The 19,646-nt window shown below is 22.1% G+C and overlaps 1 protein-coding gene and 1 non-coding gene across 3 annotated transcripts in view; one reads left to right on the top strand and one right to left on the bottom strand.

Moving 5' to 3' along the window:
- Nucleotides 1–19,646, top strand: part of LOC122848147 (TOX high mobility group box family member 3-like) — a 139,317-nt gene that overhangs the window by 46,976 nt on the left and 72,695 nt on the right. The gene's annotated exons all lie outside the window — the stretch shown is intronic.
- Trnaa-agc lies at nt 1,406–1,478 on the bottom strand. The gene has a single exon. It is a non-coding gene; the product is annotated as a tRNA-Ala (tRNA).

The raw sequence follows: 19,646 nt of genomic DNA on the forward strand, positions 1-19,646 counted from the left end.
CTTTGTAGTAATTTTTTTTTTTTTTTGTTCTATGTATAAATTTTGGTGTCTTGTATTAACAATATTTATTATTCTAATTAAACAATTATTGCACAAGTTGTGTAATAAAAAAAATAGTTAAAAGATTATTAAAAATAATATTCAAAAAAAGATATTGATAATTTCTAATAAAAATATTAGAAATTTTAGAACGAAAATGAATTTGAAAAATTGACAAGTGAATAGAAAAAATAGAAAATACTGTGCACAGAAAAAAAAAAATAAATGAATCGTGTCACATTAAAAATCAATAGAAAAATTATTTGAAAAAATTTTCTTTAAATTTATTTTTCACTATCAAGATGATTATAAAAAAAAAAATTAAATTCATCATCATTAAAACATGAACTCATTGATTTTAGAATACATAAATAAATTTATAATTTATATCATAAAAATATTCTGCTATTTTTTTTATATAATTTAATTCATTTAAAATATTTTTTTCTTTTAATTAACAATTTAATTCTTCTAAAAAAAAAAATTAATTTAAAGTTATTTATAATTTAAATAAATTTATAAATATTGACTTCATTAAAAATTTTAAAATCAATTTATTATATTAATGAGACACGTGGTAATAAATTATCCTGTAATTATCAATTTTTATTATTAAAATTAAAAAATAAAAAATACATTAATGTCTGTATTTTATTTATTTAAAAAATAAATATATTGTTACACAATATTATTTTTTTTTATTATTATTTTCTGGAGCAACGTAAAAGTATGGTTTTTTTATTAAAATCGAGGACGTTCAATGGAGAATGGTACCTCATACAAAATAAAATATATAGCTATGTACAAGAAATTGTATTTTGCTGTAATATCAGGGTGCGAGCTCTTCAAGGTCTTCAAGACCACCTTGTGAAATCATTTTACAATAATAATAAAAATAATAATACAAAATAAAAATAATTTTTTATTATTATATTTTTTTTTTTTTTCATTGTTGCAATAATTGTCACATTTTATTTTTATTATATTTTCAATTTATAAAATGATAATTCAATAAGTATTACGGCCTCATTTCTCGTCGTGATGATTTTATATTTTATTATGATATTTATGCATTTTTAAAATTATAAATTAAATCAACAACAGAGCAATTAATCTAGTCATGTAAATTTAAAAAATAATACTGTCGCTTTAAAATAACATTGATGGTAAATATATATCAGATTTTTTTTTGGAAAACCCAAGCCTCTGAACGAGAAAGAAACCTATTTGTGGTGAGTGGCACCAGAGAATCCAGTGAACCCTTTTCCAAAGATACTGGAAAAAGATCCACTCAATATAGAAAATCCCAAAAAACAAGCAACTCTATTTTTGAAAAAAATAAAAAAAAAAAAAAAAAAAAATAAGTTGGAGATGCCGGGCATTGATCCCGGTACCTCTCACATGCTAAGCGAGCGCTCTACCATCTGAGCTACATCCCCGACCATTGAGAGTACACCCTCGTTAATTCATCATGCTCGAACGCATAATAATATAAAATTTTTTTTCCTTTTCAGCCCACCACCCCTAATTTTTATTCGGTGCTGAAAATTTTCGAAAAAAAAAAAAAGAAAAACCCATTTTTATTATTTGCCAATATTTTAGACACTGAAAATTATAATTTCGTTAATGAGAAGTAAACGAAATTATTTTTTTTCATTTATCAAAAAATTTACGAAGAAAAAAAAATGCAAATTTTCACCCCTAATGGATATTGACATGCTTGAGTTAAGGCGTCTTGCCTCATTTACATTTTTTTTTTTTTTTTTTCAATAAAATACAACTTTATAAGTGTAATAATATATTCTAAAGAAATAATTTTAAATTACAAATATTATATACTTTATTAACAGGCTTGAATTTTAAGTGTTATTAAAATGAAAAAAAAAAAAAATATTCTCTAATATTGCGTATGATGATTTTCTTCTTCGAAGTGTGCTCGAATAATTTTTTTTTTTTCTCATTTTCTCAGAAGCAACTAGTTTTTCTCGAGTGCAATTTTAACAACCAATTACAAGTGTTGAAATTTGTTTTTTTTTTTTACAATAAGATGCTTTATGTTGATTCCCTTTCTGCCAAATAACACAGAAAATTATATATCTCGTTAAAATATTTTTATAGATTTATTTTTTCATCTGATAATGCTTCAATTTTATCATTTTCAAATTTAATATTGACTATAAAAATAAGCTCGTAATATTATAAAAAAATAAATTTGTGATATTTTAATTTTTTTTAATTTGAATAATATAATATAGAACAGCCTCCGGATAAAATTTAAGATACCAAAATAGTAAATTAAGATATAATAAGTTTGGTTAAAAGTTATGTTGAAGATAGTCATAATACCAGCAAGAGAGAGAGAGGCTGAGGGAGAGCAAGAGAGACCGGGGGATAAAAATTAAAATATATAGATGGATTAAGAAAGAATAAAGTAAAAAAAATAAAAGATTAAGACACGGATTAATAAAAAGTGAAAGAAAGAAAATAAAAAAAATAACGAAAAGCAAGAAATGGGATGAGATTGAGAACTCCATTAACTTTTATTTCTCTACAAAAGTAACTTGCTCTTTTTTTCAAATATATTCTCAACCCCCTTGTTTCTCTGTACCCTTACTTACCCCTTTGCTTGATATTTTTTTTTTTTCTCTCTCTCATTGGTTGGCTCTCTCTCTCATGGGCAAGCCAAAAACTTGTCTCATTCTCTCCTCCACCTGAAGAAACTTTGTTAAGCGACTTTACTAAAGTTTAATAAATTCCAACGTGCAAGTTTTGGTAGGTTGAGTGCAGCATTTGTGAATCGTTCATTTTGTGTATACATATACTGTGTGTGCATAAATGTGTATCCATATTAAATGTATGTGTGTACTTTTGCACAACTTCCTAATATGCATTTTTATATCTTTTATCCTTGGTAAGTTTGAAAAATTTCCAAATAATATATTCTTACATTTTACCAACTCTTTTTTTTTTTTTTTAAATAAATAAAATTTTCAAAGATTTTAAAAGTAAATTTATAGAAGAATAACATTATCAAACTTTGAATTATTCAATTATAATTTAATTTGAAAAAAAAAGTTATTAAATTTCATGGAAAAAAGAAAATTCAAAAGAAAATTTAAAATATTTAAAAAAAATAATAATTAAATTGTTTTTTTTTTTTAAATTAAAAAGTTTATAAATTATTATATTTAAAGTTAGTTTATAATATTATTATTATTAATTATTTTGATGCAAAAAAATAATTTTAATTATAAAAAATAAATTTAAAAAGTAAAAATGAAATAGAAATTGTTGAATAAAATACAGTATTAAAAATTTAAAAATAAAATAAAAAAGATGAAATATTAAAAAGAGTACAAGAAAACAGCAAAATGTTTATATAATGGATTCGATATAGCGTTTGTAATATATAGCGCTCCAAATACAATATTTATGTCCGGGCATATATTTTACTAGCAGACCATTATTCATTTGAAGGCATTGAATAAGCATCGGTGTGTATCATAGATCCACAAGACGTATCTTGAAGGTACTACTATACCAAAACTACATTAAAATATATTTATAAACCAGGTACATGTGGATGATGCAAACAAAATTTCTCTCTTGTTTTTTTTTTCTTATCTTATCGATGGGTAACGACAATAATGCTCTACATAAAATAATCATAAATTTATTATTTAAATAAATAACTTGTATTTCTCAACAAAATCTTTGCAATATTTATTTTTTTATTTTCTAAACAAATTTTTATATTCTCACGCACGCACGTATTTTCTTTTGTCAATTTTTTTTTTTTAAATATTTTTACGTGATGTTACATATTGACGTGATTATATTTAATTTTTTTTTTTTTTCATTCTCTTTTGCTGCACTACCTGGTGGTAACAAAGAAATAAAAATCCGAAAAAAATTAATTTAAAAATAATATACAATGTGTTGATCGATCCAGTTAACTCATGGTGGTCCTGATTTTTTTTTTTTTGAATTTTTTTTTTAACTTTAAACCCTTCAATTATTTTTCTAATTGAAAATCAAGCGAATAATTTTTTCATTTAAATATTATTGTACATATAGTATTTTCAGTCTTTAAATTATAAATTTTATTTTTTTTATTTTAGCAAATTCTTATTATTTCAAAGAAAAAATAATATATTTTTTTTTTTCTTTTTTTGGTTTGATTAATGGTAAAGGAAAATTGATGTAGTTATTTTACGAGTCGTTTTGTCCAACACTGTTTCCACTGATAATCTAAATTACATTTGCCAAAAAAAAAAAAAAAATACAACAATTTATTTATATGTGGGTTTTTAAATATAAAAGACAAAAGAAATTGGCTCATTGCCCATCGGGCATCACCTTTTCCCCATGTACAAACAACCCTCAATCACGTCATTTGCACTGAAATAATAAATTCAGTATTATTACAACACCCCTCTATTTTTCTTGACATACACAAATCATGTCTGCTAATTTTTTTATTTCTTCTTATCTTTTTGATGGCTTTTTTTTCCGTATTAATTCTGTCTTTCTTATTCGTGATTTTATTGTAGTATTTTAATTTGATTATATTCAGGCCATAAATTAAATTTCATTTTCCATGATGGAAGAGAGACGAGAGCCAGGAAACAAGATCTCAGGATGAAGATTACTTTAGCTTTTAAGATTCGATTATTGCCACTTGAAAATCAACTTATATAAAGCTAGCTTCTATGGGGATCAAATACCTCTTAGTTGACATTTTTTTTTTTTCCTTCTTTGCATATTTTATCTTTTTTTTTTTTTTGGTTATTTAATTGATAATTATTTTTGAATTTTTATTTCTATTGGTAGGATAAATTTATGGACGTGATTTCATACAGAAATTTGGGGGATATTTATTTAATTTTTATCAAAAAAAAAAAAGGTGGGTCAATGATTCCCTGATCATAAATTGACTCAAGGTACGACTTCTAATTATCATAAGTCGACAAATAAATTTCTCAAGTCTTTTTAATTTTTCTATTGTCTGTAATAAATTTTTGTCAGTTAGAAAATGATGGAAATATTTAATTTGATAGAAATACTTACTTCTGGACAATTTAAAATCACTAAATTTAGTCGGCTAGATGAAAATAGATGCATTTCTTTCAGCCCAACTGGTAAACTGCATAAAATTAAATTTTTTAATTTAATTTTTATTAAAAAAAAAAACAGTAAATTATTTAAATTAATTTTTATTTTTTCAACAATATAAATTCAACGTGATTTGTATTTTTAATCCACGAGACCTTTTTTTAATCCTAAAATTATTATAAATTTTTTTATTCTGATTTTTAAAATATTAATTGAAAATTTCTAACTTAGATTTTTTTACACTTATTCTATTAAATTTTATCTCTCTTTAATTGTTTAATGAAAAAAAAAAAAAATTAAAATAGACTGATCGAAATTTTACAGGCGACGAAAAAACGCCGGAGAAATTTTCGAGAATTTAAGTATAGAAATTAAATTTTCGAAACGTTTTACAAAATTTATATTTTATTTTACAATACTATGCAACGAACGAAGATTTAAAAATGGTGATTTAAATTCCTCCTCATTATTATCAGTTTTATAAAATTCCGATTCTTTAAAATTTTCAATAATCAATGAACTTGTAACAATGACCAATGTGATATTATTTTGTCGGAGCCTCGTCAACTGCGCAGCAAAAATACAAATTTTTGATGTAACACCAGTCGCATCAACATCCAAAAATTCAAGATCTGGACAATTTTTTAAAAGTTTCTGAATGCCCACGTCAGTAATACCACAACATCCAAAGCATTTTAAATATTTTAATTCTGTAATATTCTCAAAACAATCATCAGTTAAATTCGAAATTTCGCTGACATTTAATTTCGTCAAATGAGGCAAAAGAAATAGCTGTTTCAAGCCTTCATCTGTTACCAATTTACAGCCAGATATATTCAAAAATTTCAGCTTATCACAGCTCAATAAAATATACTCCAAAATACTGTCATTTAAATTCAACACATGATTCAATTCTAGCTCACACAAATGCATCAATTGTCCAATATCCTGAAGACCATATTTCAAAACATACTGTGACCAATTAATTTCTAGCTTTTTTAAATTACAAAAATTTTTAACTATACACTCCATTGCATGATTATTAAAGCTTTCATTATCATCACCATGAACATAAAGATTTTCAAGTTTATCAAGCTCTCCCAAATGTGAATAACCAGCTTCAGTTATCATCTTACGTTCTGGAAAATACAGAGTTTTTAAATTTCGACAATTTTGTGTTATTTTAGCGACAACATGATCATCAACAATTCCAGCACCAAAAAAATTTAAATATTCAAGTTTTTCTAAATTACAAATAAGCTCAAGATTTTCTGCATCAAATGCATTGCATTTATGAATTTTTAGGTAAATTAAATTGGGACTAGTGTAAATGACATTTGCGAGAAATGTTTGATGAACATTGTAGCATCTATCAATTTCCAAATGTTCAAGATTTGGCAGGCTGTAAGACAGTACTTGCTCCTTGCCAAAATCACACATGATCATTGTCAAGTGGGTCAATGATTCCCTCATCATAAATTGACTCAAAGTTTGACTCTTAATTATCATACGTCGACAAGTAAATTTTTCGAGTCTGATTAATTTTTGTATTGTCTGTAATAAATTTTAATCAATTAGAAAAATGATGGAAATATTTAATTTGATAGAAATACTTACTTCTGGACAATTTAAAATCACTAAATTTGGTCGGCCAGATGAAAATAGATGCATTTCTTTTAGACCAACTGGTAAACTGCCTAAAATTAAATCATGTGGATATCTCATGTCTCCATTGATTTTAATATATTTCAAATTTACCATGAGGTCAAAGCATCCACCAAAATCAGCTGAATCAAATTTTTTAAATAGAAGAACAAGACGTTCAAGATTGACACAGTATTTTTCAATTGTTGGCATTATTCGTGAGTCACAAACTGATACTAATTCCAGTCTTTTTAAATATATTCCACAATTTTTTAATACTTGTTTTAGTGTGTCTACTGATAATGGTTTATCAGCAAAATTATTACGTGGATATTTGACAATGTATCTCGTGACATTTGGCCAAGCTAAATCACTTGCTTCTTTCCATATTTTACAAACTAAAATAACAATAATAATTAAAGTATTTATAGACAAGTAATTTACAAATATTATTTACCATTTTTCATTTGAAGAATTTCGTGAGGTGGAAGATATGAAAATATTTCAGCTAAACATTCGTCAGTTAGATAATTAATTAGACCTTTGAATTTGCATTTTTTATCAATTTCAAAATCATTTTTCATTTTTATAGCTGTTTCCAAAAATCCCATGGCATCTTTTAATGATAAAAAATGAAATTCAATTATTTCTCGGGCTCGATCACGTTGTTCCATTGTTTAAATAATATTTTAATTTTCACATTTATTTTTTTTCAGCTCTGAAAGAAAATTTATCATTGTTTATATTTACAAAATTTTTGTCTGGTCAAGGTTAACTTGTGTCGAGAATAATAGTTTTTAATTATTTCTTACCTTTTTAATAGCTTGATTTAATTCACTGTTTATATATTTTTTTTTTAATTAATAATTATAGCACTTGTTTAATATTTTATAAATTTACTTTTAATAAATTATATTGAATGTTTACGACACAAATAATAATGAGTTGTTATCATCACAATTTAAAGCAAAATATAAATAATTTTCGTTGAAAAAATGACAGGTAAATCCACTAAAATAACAATATTTAATTTGTGATAACAATCAAGTATTTAATAATGAATTGAAATAATTATTTTTGGTATTTTTGATGTTAAATTACTTGGCTTACTTGATTTATTTTTATCTCAATTGATAATTTTGTGTTGTCAGTCAATATTAAATTATGTTTTTCTATTTTCCTTTCACGTGGTTTATTTATTTTTATTTGTGACGGCATGGTGTTATCCCACGTCAGTTTATTTACTATTTTGGAAAATAAAAAAAGATGGCGACGATTGGAAAACTCTAGCGCCATAGAGCGGGAAAATTCAAATGGAATTTAAATGAAATTCAAACAAAATTCAACATTTCGAAAGTAGAAAAACTAATTAGACAATGTTTTATTAAATATTTTTCATTTCTTTTTAATTTTTGCTAAATTTATTTACTTTATCTTCAAAATACTATCAAAAATTTCAAATAATATTATCAATTTCCCTTAATTATTCAATAATAAACACCTTTTTAAATTTTCAAATTTATTTCACGGCTTCAACATTACGTGTATTTACATGAAATATTTTTTAAAAGGATTTTTTCCAAGTGCGCATTATATCTCTACATCCAACACCATTAAATATTTCATATACATCCACTTGCACCACAACAACCCCCAGCAATATTCTTCATACATATTTATTTTTATTTCTACATAAAATAAAAAAAATAAAAGCTAAATAAAAAATACATGCGTAAAAAACAAAATCAAACGAATATATTTTTTCTTTTTTCATAAAATATATATTGAATAGCAACGAGGGTAATTTTTTTTTTTTTTTCCATTTGTTTTTTTTTTTTTCCATCTATTGATTGTAAAATTTTGAATAATTATTCATGTTTAATAAATAATCCTTTTTTTTATTCATTTATTTTTGTCTGTGCATTGAAAGAGTAAAAAAAAAAATTCAAATCTCATAATGCACTTATTTTTTTTTTTCACAATTATTCTTTCAAATATATATTTTTTAATTTAAATTTTTTTCCATTATTTTTTATAGTCTACCAATTTTTTATTGGAGCATTGTTTTCATTATTTTCAATACTCATCAATTGTATTTTTTTTTGTCTATTTATTTTTAGTAATTTTCTTGCTTGTGTATTATTTTTTTTTTCGGTCATTTAATCGTAAAGACTGAAGATGTAAATAGTACAAGAAGAAATTGAACATTACGGTAACATTTATTACTTGGGGGAGGCATAATCAAGCTTAATAAAAAATATATAAAATAAATTCATTGAGTCAGGTTGAATATTGTTGAAAATGAAACTGGCTTATGTTCACATACGTTTTCATTATTAGACACGAGCCAAGTTTTTCCAACTTTTATCACGTTCAACATTATTCCCCTCATATCTTTTCATGCTTGATCCTTCACCAACACAATCGCACAAATCTACATCCACAACACAACACATAAATATATTTATTTTTATTTTTTTCTCACATTTATAAATTACTATCACCCTTTAGAATAAATTTATTGTTCCTTAAATAACCGTCGCAAATGCGTGAAAGTTATTTAACGAGTTACGTAACTACCAAATAATTTATTTTTTAAATTGGCACTTTGTAAATTCGTTGATATTTATTTTTTTTTATTTTTTAATTTATTTTTTGTCACAATTGTCGCATGTATATAAATAAAATTTAAAAAGAAAAAGTTACTTTTATATTTATTTATTAATTTAATAAAATTTAATTTGATTTTAAATTTACTGGAATATTTTTTAATTTGTCATTTAATTTTTATTATATTATGACAATAAAGCTGTTTCAATTTGAGAGCATTTGGCCCAGGTGAACATAAAAATTTAATGCAATTATATTCAAACAACCTTGCGAAAGTCTATTATACTTTTTTTTATTATTATTTTCTTACTTTGTATGTTAGAAATTTTATTCATCAAATTTAAGTCAAATATAATTTATGAAATTTGTTCTCTCTTCAATTCAAAAATACTCGGTAATAAAATTTAAAATTATATAATAAAAAATAAGTTTAAAAATATTTTTTTTTAATATATAAAATTTTTTTATATAAAAATAAATAAGAGCTTTTATTTTTCTATAAATTTTCAATGTTTATTGAATTTATTATACCTTAAAATATTTTCATAAAAATAAAAACCAAACTAAATAAATAAATTCAATTATTTAATTGTTTAAATGAAATATAAATAAATGAAAATAAAAATAAATGAAACAATTGTCTTTAATAATCTTAAGATTTGTTTTATATTAAAAAAAAAAGTAAAACGTCTTGTTCAATTGATAAAAGCTCACAGTAAAAAAAAAAGCTCACTCGGTAATTTTCGATGTAATCCGACAATATAGAAAAAATAAAATGATATGATCAGGGTAAATAGATATTGTGGGTTGAGAGTTAAATAAAGAGGGTGGATAAATGGATTTTCAAGTGGAGCTTTATTCTCAGGCCCTTATTTTCTTCTGGGCCATCCCCTTTTCAAACAACATCATCATCATCATCATCATCTTCTTATTCTTCTTATTTTACTTTTCTATTCTTTTGACTTTTTTTTTTTTTTCATTTGACACTATCAGCCCTCGTTGTCGTTCCACACCGTTAGCTATACGATCATTTTGTACATAACTTTTACCCTCTTTTTAAAATCTTATCCCACTCATTGTCATCTCATCTTCAAGCATATAGTATTTTTTTTTTTTTCATTTCTTTTACTTGGCAAGAAAATCTACACCTTCTTATTAACCCCTCCCAAACAATTTAAAATGTTCAAATTTTTATTACACATTTTTTCACACTGTAAAATAAAATTCTCAATGACTTTATTTTTATTTTTATTTTTATTATGTCTATCTTTATTTTTATCTCTATTCATAAAATGTTTTTTTTTTTGTTTTTTAAATATTCAACGTGCTATAAAAGTGATAGAAAATTTTTTATTGATCAAATTTAAAAGTATAATTTTTTATATTTTTCTCTATAGAGAAGAGTTTAATTTTTTTTTAAAAAACATTCATTGATTTAGTTTGTTGAAATTATTATAATGCATTTATGTGAGTTATCTATTGGATAAGGGTGATTTTAAGTTGATACTTTTAACGATCAACTTGTTCAACTACTAGAATAATATATATAAAATAACAGTGGGCTTAGTCATGTTTTACTGTGTTTCAGCAATTCTTTTGTGTCTCACCGAAGGGTCGATTCATGGACCATTATTATATTTTGTTTTTTTCATTGATAAATAAAATATTAGCTTGACGATGAATTTATGTTTTTATGTCTCACCAAGGGCTCTTACCCTATTTGTTTTTTTTTATTTTCTTGAATTTTTCTATTCTGTTTCTATTAAATTTCATTATTTATTTATCTTTTATTATATAAATTTTTTGTCGTTATTGTTCTGATGATAATTCAAATAAATTACTATTTTTATTACACTTGAATATTTATTATTCTTTTAATAAAAAATATTTTAATTAATGTATATGAAATATTATTTTAAATATTTTAAAATTCACTGTGCATTTATTTCAAATGGTATTTTATAAAATAAAAATAGACACAAGGTTTAATTTAATATATTTTCCATTTCTTTTTATGAAATTGAAAAATATAATTTAAAAAATATATAAAAAGTGGTTATTTTGAGAGACAACCAGGAGAGAAAATTGAATTGAACATGGCCAATTCTCACGAGGCTACTTTTACACTGTCCCCAATACAATTTTTTCCTCTTGCTCCAGATGTAGACTGAAAAATAAACAACAAAATAAAATATGTATATATGTTAAAAAATAATAAAAGAAAAAAAAAATATATATTAATGATTAGCTCTGACATCTGCAGAAAAGTGACATTTGTTCAAATCAAATACATCGGGTTGATAATTTATCTTGGGGCGATATAACCGTGTGGTACTTTTAAGACACATAACCAATAATATACTGAAATATATATAGTATAAATAAATAAAATAGTAATTGTACAAGTTTATAGTTTTTAGGCCATTAAATAAATACGACACAACGTTCAATTAACGATCTTGTTTATAGTATTTTCAGTCGACAATCGTCTCTTTAAATACAACCTGTCTTAAAATATATACCCTCAAAAATCCCATGGGGAAATTGCTTGTGATATTTCATGGTTTATCCCTCAACAAAATACCAAAAGGATTATTTTATTTTCAAATTAATTTATTGAAATTTTTATTATTGCATAATATATTTGTCCATTTGACGAAATAATTATCTGAAATGTTAATTAAATTAATTTTTAAACAATTTAAATAATAATAAACAATTAAAAAAATATTTCATTAATTAATTTCATTTTTTTATTTATTTAAATAATAAATTTTCAAACATTTTATTTATTTAATTATTTGTTTTTAAATAAATGAAACAATCAAATAAATAAATTTATTTATCAAATGTAATTTTTTAAATTGTTTATAATTTTTTTATCGGAAAATTATTATTATTTATTTATTTTTACTAAATTTATTTATATTAAATAAATTCTTTAGAATATTTTTTTACAATATTTTATTTTTAATTTGACATAGAAAAACAGCATTTATTTATAAAACAATATTTAAAAAAAAAAAATACTAAAAAACAGTAAATTTAATAATAATGTTTATTTTTTTTTTTACATTATTGATACATTCGCAATTGAGACATCTTCTTTTCTACTTTTTTTTTTATTTTTTAGATTTTTTTTTTATGTATATCATTCCTTTCATCCATGAGAGGAAAAATATTGAACCATTAATCTCGATAATTGACAAGATAAATTTAATTTGATAAAATGAAAATAAATATTATATAAATGGTTAAAATATTTAAATTATTTTTAATACAATATTAAATATATTTTTTTTGTTTATTTCATTCTTTTCAATGTTTATCGATGACTTTTGAGAGAGACAGAGAGAGAGACAAGAGGATAAAATAAAAAATTTATATATGTATTTATATATGGACGAGAAAAGTATAACGTTGCTCATAAATTCTCTTTATTGTCGGGGTTTAACTTTAAAAAACAAATGCAATATATATACATGTATATTTACGACGACAAAATATGACTGGGGTATGCTTTTGCACTCCCAAAATTCGATTGCGCATTACGAATCGACCCCTAGAAAAATAAAATATATATTCTTTATTTTAAATTTATTTATTTCTCTGAAGAATAATATATTTTTATTTATTAACTAATGTATCCCCTGGAATATTATTTAATATTTTATAGAATTTTTAATAAAGATGTTCCTTTGATATATAAAAAATATACAAATGCGTACACTTTATCCAGGTGAATTTCTTTTTAAATTTAAAATTGTTTTTTGGTAAAAAGTAAATAATAAAATTGAGGAATAATAATGTGAATGTGCGAAAATTGTTGATAATTAATATGGCAAATTATGTAGATAGTATTGGCTCATGTTGACATGGTATTTCTTGAACAATATAAACAAGGATATATTATATACAAAAGTATATAAGCAAGTAGAGGCATTATATATATAAAAGGGATATAACATTAGTGTAGACATGAATGCCTGGAGGGCACACACGTTAACACATAGTTGACACAATGATGCTATTCCAATGTCCCTCGAGTATCTACTCACATCGTTTATCTCCATTCAATATACAATGTCGAATCTAACACATAATGTGCAATCCACTGGGTAATCACCTGTCATTATTATTTTTTTTTCGAAAATCTAAATTTATATTTGCTTTTTATTTTTTTTTTCCTTTGATTTATCGTGATAAAAATCATTTGGGTATCATTAAATTTAAACAAAAGTTTATTTTATTTTTCTGAATTGAATTTATTATTATATCGTTTTGATATAAATTTTTAATAAATTTATTTTTCATCTGCAAGTGGATATTTTAATTGTAAATGATTTTTAACGTTTGAACTTTTTTTTTTCCTCGATTACTTTTTTAATTAAAAAAATAGATTTTTTTTTTGGTTTAGAGATTTTGATCAGCAAAAAAGCTCAATTTGTGAAAAAAAAAATTTGAGGCAAATATTTTCTGGCATAGACCAAGTGTATTTGTTCACATGGTCTATGCTAGATTATATTTGCCCCAACCAGCAGAAGCCGTAACCGCTTTCACCATTGAAATCAAATAATATCGTAATCAATATTTGTTAAGGAGTGAGGTATGAACTCGAGACCACAAGCACTGTAGGCAGGGCTCTTGCCGACTTAACCATCAGCTGACTCGATGAACTAGTTATTATAAAAAATAGCCTTGAATTAAAAATTATTTGATTACTTAATATTATTTTTTTTTATTTTTCAACATTAATATTTTTGATTACATGATTTTTTTTAATTTATCATTATTATTTTTCAATGTCAATAAATTTAATTTTTCTTCATTAATATTTTGTAATTTTCATTTATTTTATTTTCAGTATTAATTAGATTAATGTGGATTTAAATAAAGAATAATTTAAATAATATTTATCTGGTTTTACAAATATATAGTCTAAAAACAAAAAAAAATAAAAAAGTCGAACAGTCACTACATTTTAATATGCTCGTGTTTTTTATTTTCCTTGTATTTGTGTCTAAAATAAAAGCTACATATTTTAAATTTTAATTTATCATTATTTTAATTATATATTAATATTGTCAAGCATAAACACAATCATATATCATGACAATTCAAAATGTTTTTTAAAATTATAATAATCAAATCAAATATTGCATTTTATTTATTTTTTTCTGTCGAATTTACTTGAATTATATTTTTTGGATAAATTTAAAAATCAAATTAATCAATTAATGGCATTATTTTTTTGAAATTTAATTGTTCAATTATCTGACTATTCTACGAAATATTTATTTATCAATTTATAGATGCTGGATAAAATATAGATATTAATATTAAAATTTTAAAATTTATTTTTCATTTGAAGGAATAAAAAATTAACATAAATGTTCCATATATTTTAAAATACTATTCAATCAATCATTATGTTGTTTTTTTTTTATTTTTACCTTTCATTATATATCTCATATAAAATATAGCTATTAAATTTTCTTATTTTGCAAAATCTTTTGCTAAACGTTGTGCATTTATATGATAATGGCATCGATATTTCACTACGATACATCTCAAGTGTACTCCTGGAATATTTCCAAGTAGTGCCAACTTTTATAAAATACTGTTATCAATTTTATTTTCATCATTTTCCTTTGCATAAAAAAAAAAAAAGTAAATATTAAAGATTGTAGAAAAATAATGTAGACAGTTGTATATAAATAAATAAATATAAACTGAATAACAAGTAGATTTAAATTAAAAAGGAAAAAAAAAATTCATAAATATATAAACGCTAAATTGAATTTATTTATATTTACGAGACATAATAATTCATGAATCAAACTTTTCCTATTTTACGCGTATATATTTTATTTAACAAAAATTTTGTATATAAAGTTTGATAAATAAAATTAAGACATATAGGCGTCACCTTAAGTTTCACTTAGTTGAATAAGTAAGACCAATGTTAAAACAACTTGAAAAAAAAAATAATACATTGTTTAATAGTAAATCAATAAACTTAAACTTTTCAAAATTAACAAACTAATTTATTTTTTACCTTGACATATTTATTTATATACACATTTATTATTTTTCTTAATAGTTTTACCTTTTTTTTTATTTATTTTTCAACACATGAAAAATTATTACCTTGAATTATAGAATGTTAAATTAACATATGGGGTTGTACAATGCACGGAAGTCTATAAAAAAAATAAAAATGAAAGAATGATATAAATATACTCACAAATGAAAGAAATAATAAAAAAAAAAAAAAACAAAAGACCTGTGTCCTGGAGAAATATAGGATGATGGACGGTTTTCATTTATTTCCCCTTTTTGCCATTATGCTTTTGCACGTTAGAAACATTATTTTTTATACATAATAAACATCAAATAATATTCACAAATAGTTGCAATAATAATAACACTTTGTAAAATATTATTTTGGTAATTTAAAAATGTTATTAGCAATATTTTTAAAGAAATTATTAGAAAAATTTTTGAAGAAATTATTCGAAATATTTCTAAAGAAATTATTCGAAATATTTTAAATAATTATTCGAAATATTTTTAAAGATTTAATTAGAAATATTCTAATAAAAATATCATTAGAAATATTTTTAAATAATTAATAAATTTCTAAACAATATATTATTTATAAAAATTAAATTCAATTGCAAAACAAACGTGAAATATTTATTTATTTTGCAAATAAAAAACTCATTAAATTAAAAAAAAAAAAAAATTATATGTTAATAGTAATAATAGAATATGGTTGAACCTATATTTAGTTATTATTTTTGTTATTTATTTTATTAATCAAAATAAAAACAACATGTTGGAGTTAATAAATTTTACTGGATGTTGATAAATTGCCTTTGAATTAAATCAATTTATGGCATATTTAAATCCCCAGAGTCTTTGAGTCAATTTAATTTTTTTTTTATTCAACAAATACTGCAATTTATTTATTTATTTATATATTGCTTCATCATACATTGAATAATAAGCTTTTAATAAATTGTTTAATTAATTTGTTTTTATCATTTTATTAATTTTTAAAAATGATTTTAAATTTTTCGAGAGTTTTATTTGAAAAATCGAAAATTATTTATTAATTGTGATTTTTATGAAAATAGAAAATCTAATTTATTGTTTAGAAAGAGGTTCTAAACATTGATATATTTTTTTTATAATTAATTTTAATATTAATATTGAATTATTTATTTTTATAATTTTTTTTTTTTTAAATTTTTCTTTGCTATTCATGAATATTATCTTTTCAATTTTGATATTTCATTTTGCGTATTTGTTAATGTCTATATATATTCATAATATAGTTGAGAGAGTTTGAAACCTAGTTCCTGCAATTAATGCAACCCCCTAGCATCGTATTCAATGCTATCAACGTTGAGAGTTCGCTAATTAGTAATTACGAACTCGTCCCTCGTCAACTTCTTCTTTCCGAGCTTCTCAATACATGAAGCACAGAATAATAATGAATTGCAAATATATTTTATGAATACATAAATAAATAAAAAATAAACAAATATTTATCACGTCTATCACTGATAAATAAATTATTTATTTAATAAAAAAAAACAAAAATAAATATCAAAAGAAAAAATAAATTTATAATTTTATGTTTTATTTAAATTTCAAACTAATTTTATTAATAAAAAAATATAATTTAAAAATATGAGAAAACATCAAAATCATGACAAATTAAATTTATTTTTTTTTTTAAATTTATATAAAAACATCAAGTACAATATACACAATTTTAAATCAAAAGTATTAACCTACTTTTTCTGGTGTAAAAAAAAAAAAAAAAAAAATATTCACGTATTATTTTAATTAATTTATATTTAAACAAAAACTTTTATTCTACAGATTATATAATTTTTTTTTGTATTTAGTAATTATTTCATTGTTATTTAAATTAAAAAAAAACGATAAATATTTTATTTTTCATTTAAATAAAATAATAATAAATATGACAAAAATTTAATTAATGAGAAGAAATAAAATATAAATTTTTAAACGAATAATAAATAAATTTGATTTTAGTATTAATGTGTTTTAATAATTCAAGTAATCGTGATGAAAGAATTATCACCAGAGTGCAATTACTGTCGAGATTTATAATATAAATTGACATTGTTTAATATTTATTTAAACAAATTTATTATCCGTATTTTTAATTTTCTTTTTATACTTGTAATAAATAATATTTAATTTCATTAATCATTTTAAGTGGTTATTTTACATAGATGAATTAATGTTTTTTTTTTAATTTTTTAATTTTTTTTAATACAGTATTTATCAGTTAAATTTATCAAAATGAAAAAGATAATATCATGATGGTTATAAATATGTTGTAGTTGTGATAAGATTAGTGTTTTCAAGCTGGCACCTTTTTTTTCTCGTCAAGTATCAGATGAATTCCAATATAATATTTTATCCGATTTATGAGTTTCTCACGATTTACCATTTACAATAATCAACTTTGCAATTTACTAAAGGTCATTTACTATTTTATAAATATATTTTAATAATTTTATTCATTTTTTTTTCATAAACAAACACTTTTAATAATATTTTCAAGAATAAAAATCCAAAAACATTCAAGTTAAAAAAAAAACTTTAATAAATATTTCTTTGTACATTTTTTCAAGTGAAATAAATTTAAAACACTTTAGCAATATTTTGTCGATAATTTAAATAAATAAAACATGTATTTTATTAATTTTAACATTACAAAACATAAACTAAAAAAAAATATACTTATTGACATTTTAACAATGTCATTGTATTACCAAGAATATAAAAAGATATTTATTATAACGATAAATATAAATTAACTCAATTAAAACACTGTCCCACATACTTACCATAACTTACAATTAAACAGTATAAAAATTAACTTTCGTAATTTTTCATGAATATTTCTTTCACAAACATATTTATAAATATTTTATAGATATACAAACGATGCAATAACATACTTAAGCTATTCAAAAAAAACATACAAATATCAAGACAACAACTAATTACACTCAAGTGTATAATTCATAGCCCCAAGATTAAAAAAAAAAAAAAAAAACACAATTTAAAAAAAAATTGAATTGCAATAAAAATGTGTTATTTATGATGATAGTCTGATGAAAAATAATATAGAACTCAATGAGACAGTGGTCATAAAAATTATCAAGACCATTAAACTACAATTTTTTTCATTTAATTTTTATTAATATAAATTTTTTTAATTTATTATTACACTATAATTTTCTACACTTATTTTTTGATACTATTATTAAGTACTGTATGTCATAGTATAGTTTTGAAATACTAACAAGTTGCATAGTAGTGTCTTATAGTGTTATTGAACACTGCATAGTACTATGTACAGTACATAGCACATTATAAATCATTTTTTAAGGCTTTAAAAGTATGCCATAGTATTATTTAGCACTGTATACTACTTCACAGTACTATTAATAGTTGGTAATAATAGTATTAAGTACTATTATGACACTAGATAGTCTGTGGATATTTTAAATAGCATTACATAATACTATTTAGTACTTAAGAGTGCTAAGTTGTACTTAGAAGTACTATGTTATACTTAAGAGTACTATGTAGCTCTATGTACAAATAAAACACTATGCAGTATTGCAAATACTATTTTACAACACTATAGTAACACGATAAAAATTATTTAACAATGCATGGTAATGTATTGTACTATGTCGTTATTCTAAACACTATAACAGTATTATGTAGTTTTATGTAATGCTATCAAAAAAATATATCGTCAACTGTTATAGCATTTTATGGCATATATAAATTTATAATAGCACTATATACAGTACTATTTAATACTGTACAAAACAATGTACTACACAGTAAAAAAAAAAATGTGAAATTTAATATTTTTTAAATGTCAAAATTGGATGTCTGGACTTTTTTTTAAATTTTGTTAATTTTTTTTGTAGACATTTAAAATGAATCCTGAATTTAATTACTATATTTAAATGGTTGTTTTTATGAAAAATAAATTACATACTGGATAATTATTTTAATTATTATTTAAAAATAAAAATAATATAAATTTTAATATTTTAGCTAGAAGATTTTATAAATATTTAAAATGAATTGTCTGTGCTGTCGGTTGTGATTGTATTATCTTAATTTAAAATGGCTATAGTAATAAGATAAAATTTAAACTATGA

Source organism: Aphidius gifuensis, linkage group LG2 (assembly GCF_014905175.1).
Source record: "Aphidius gifuensis isolate YNYX2018 linkage group LG2, ASM1490517v1, whole genome shotgun sequence".
Lineage (NCBI taxonomy): Eukaryota > Metazoa > Arthropoda > Insecta > Hymenoptera > Braconidae > Aphidius > Aphidius gifuensis.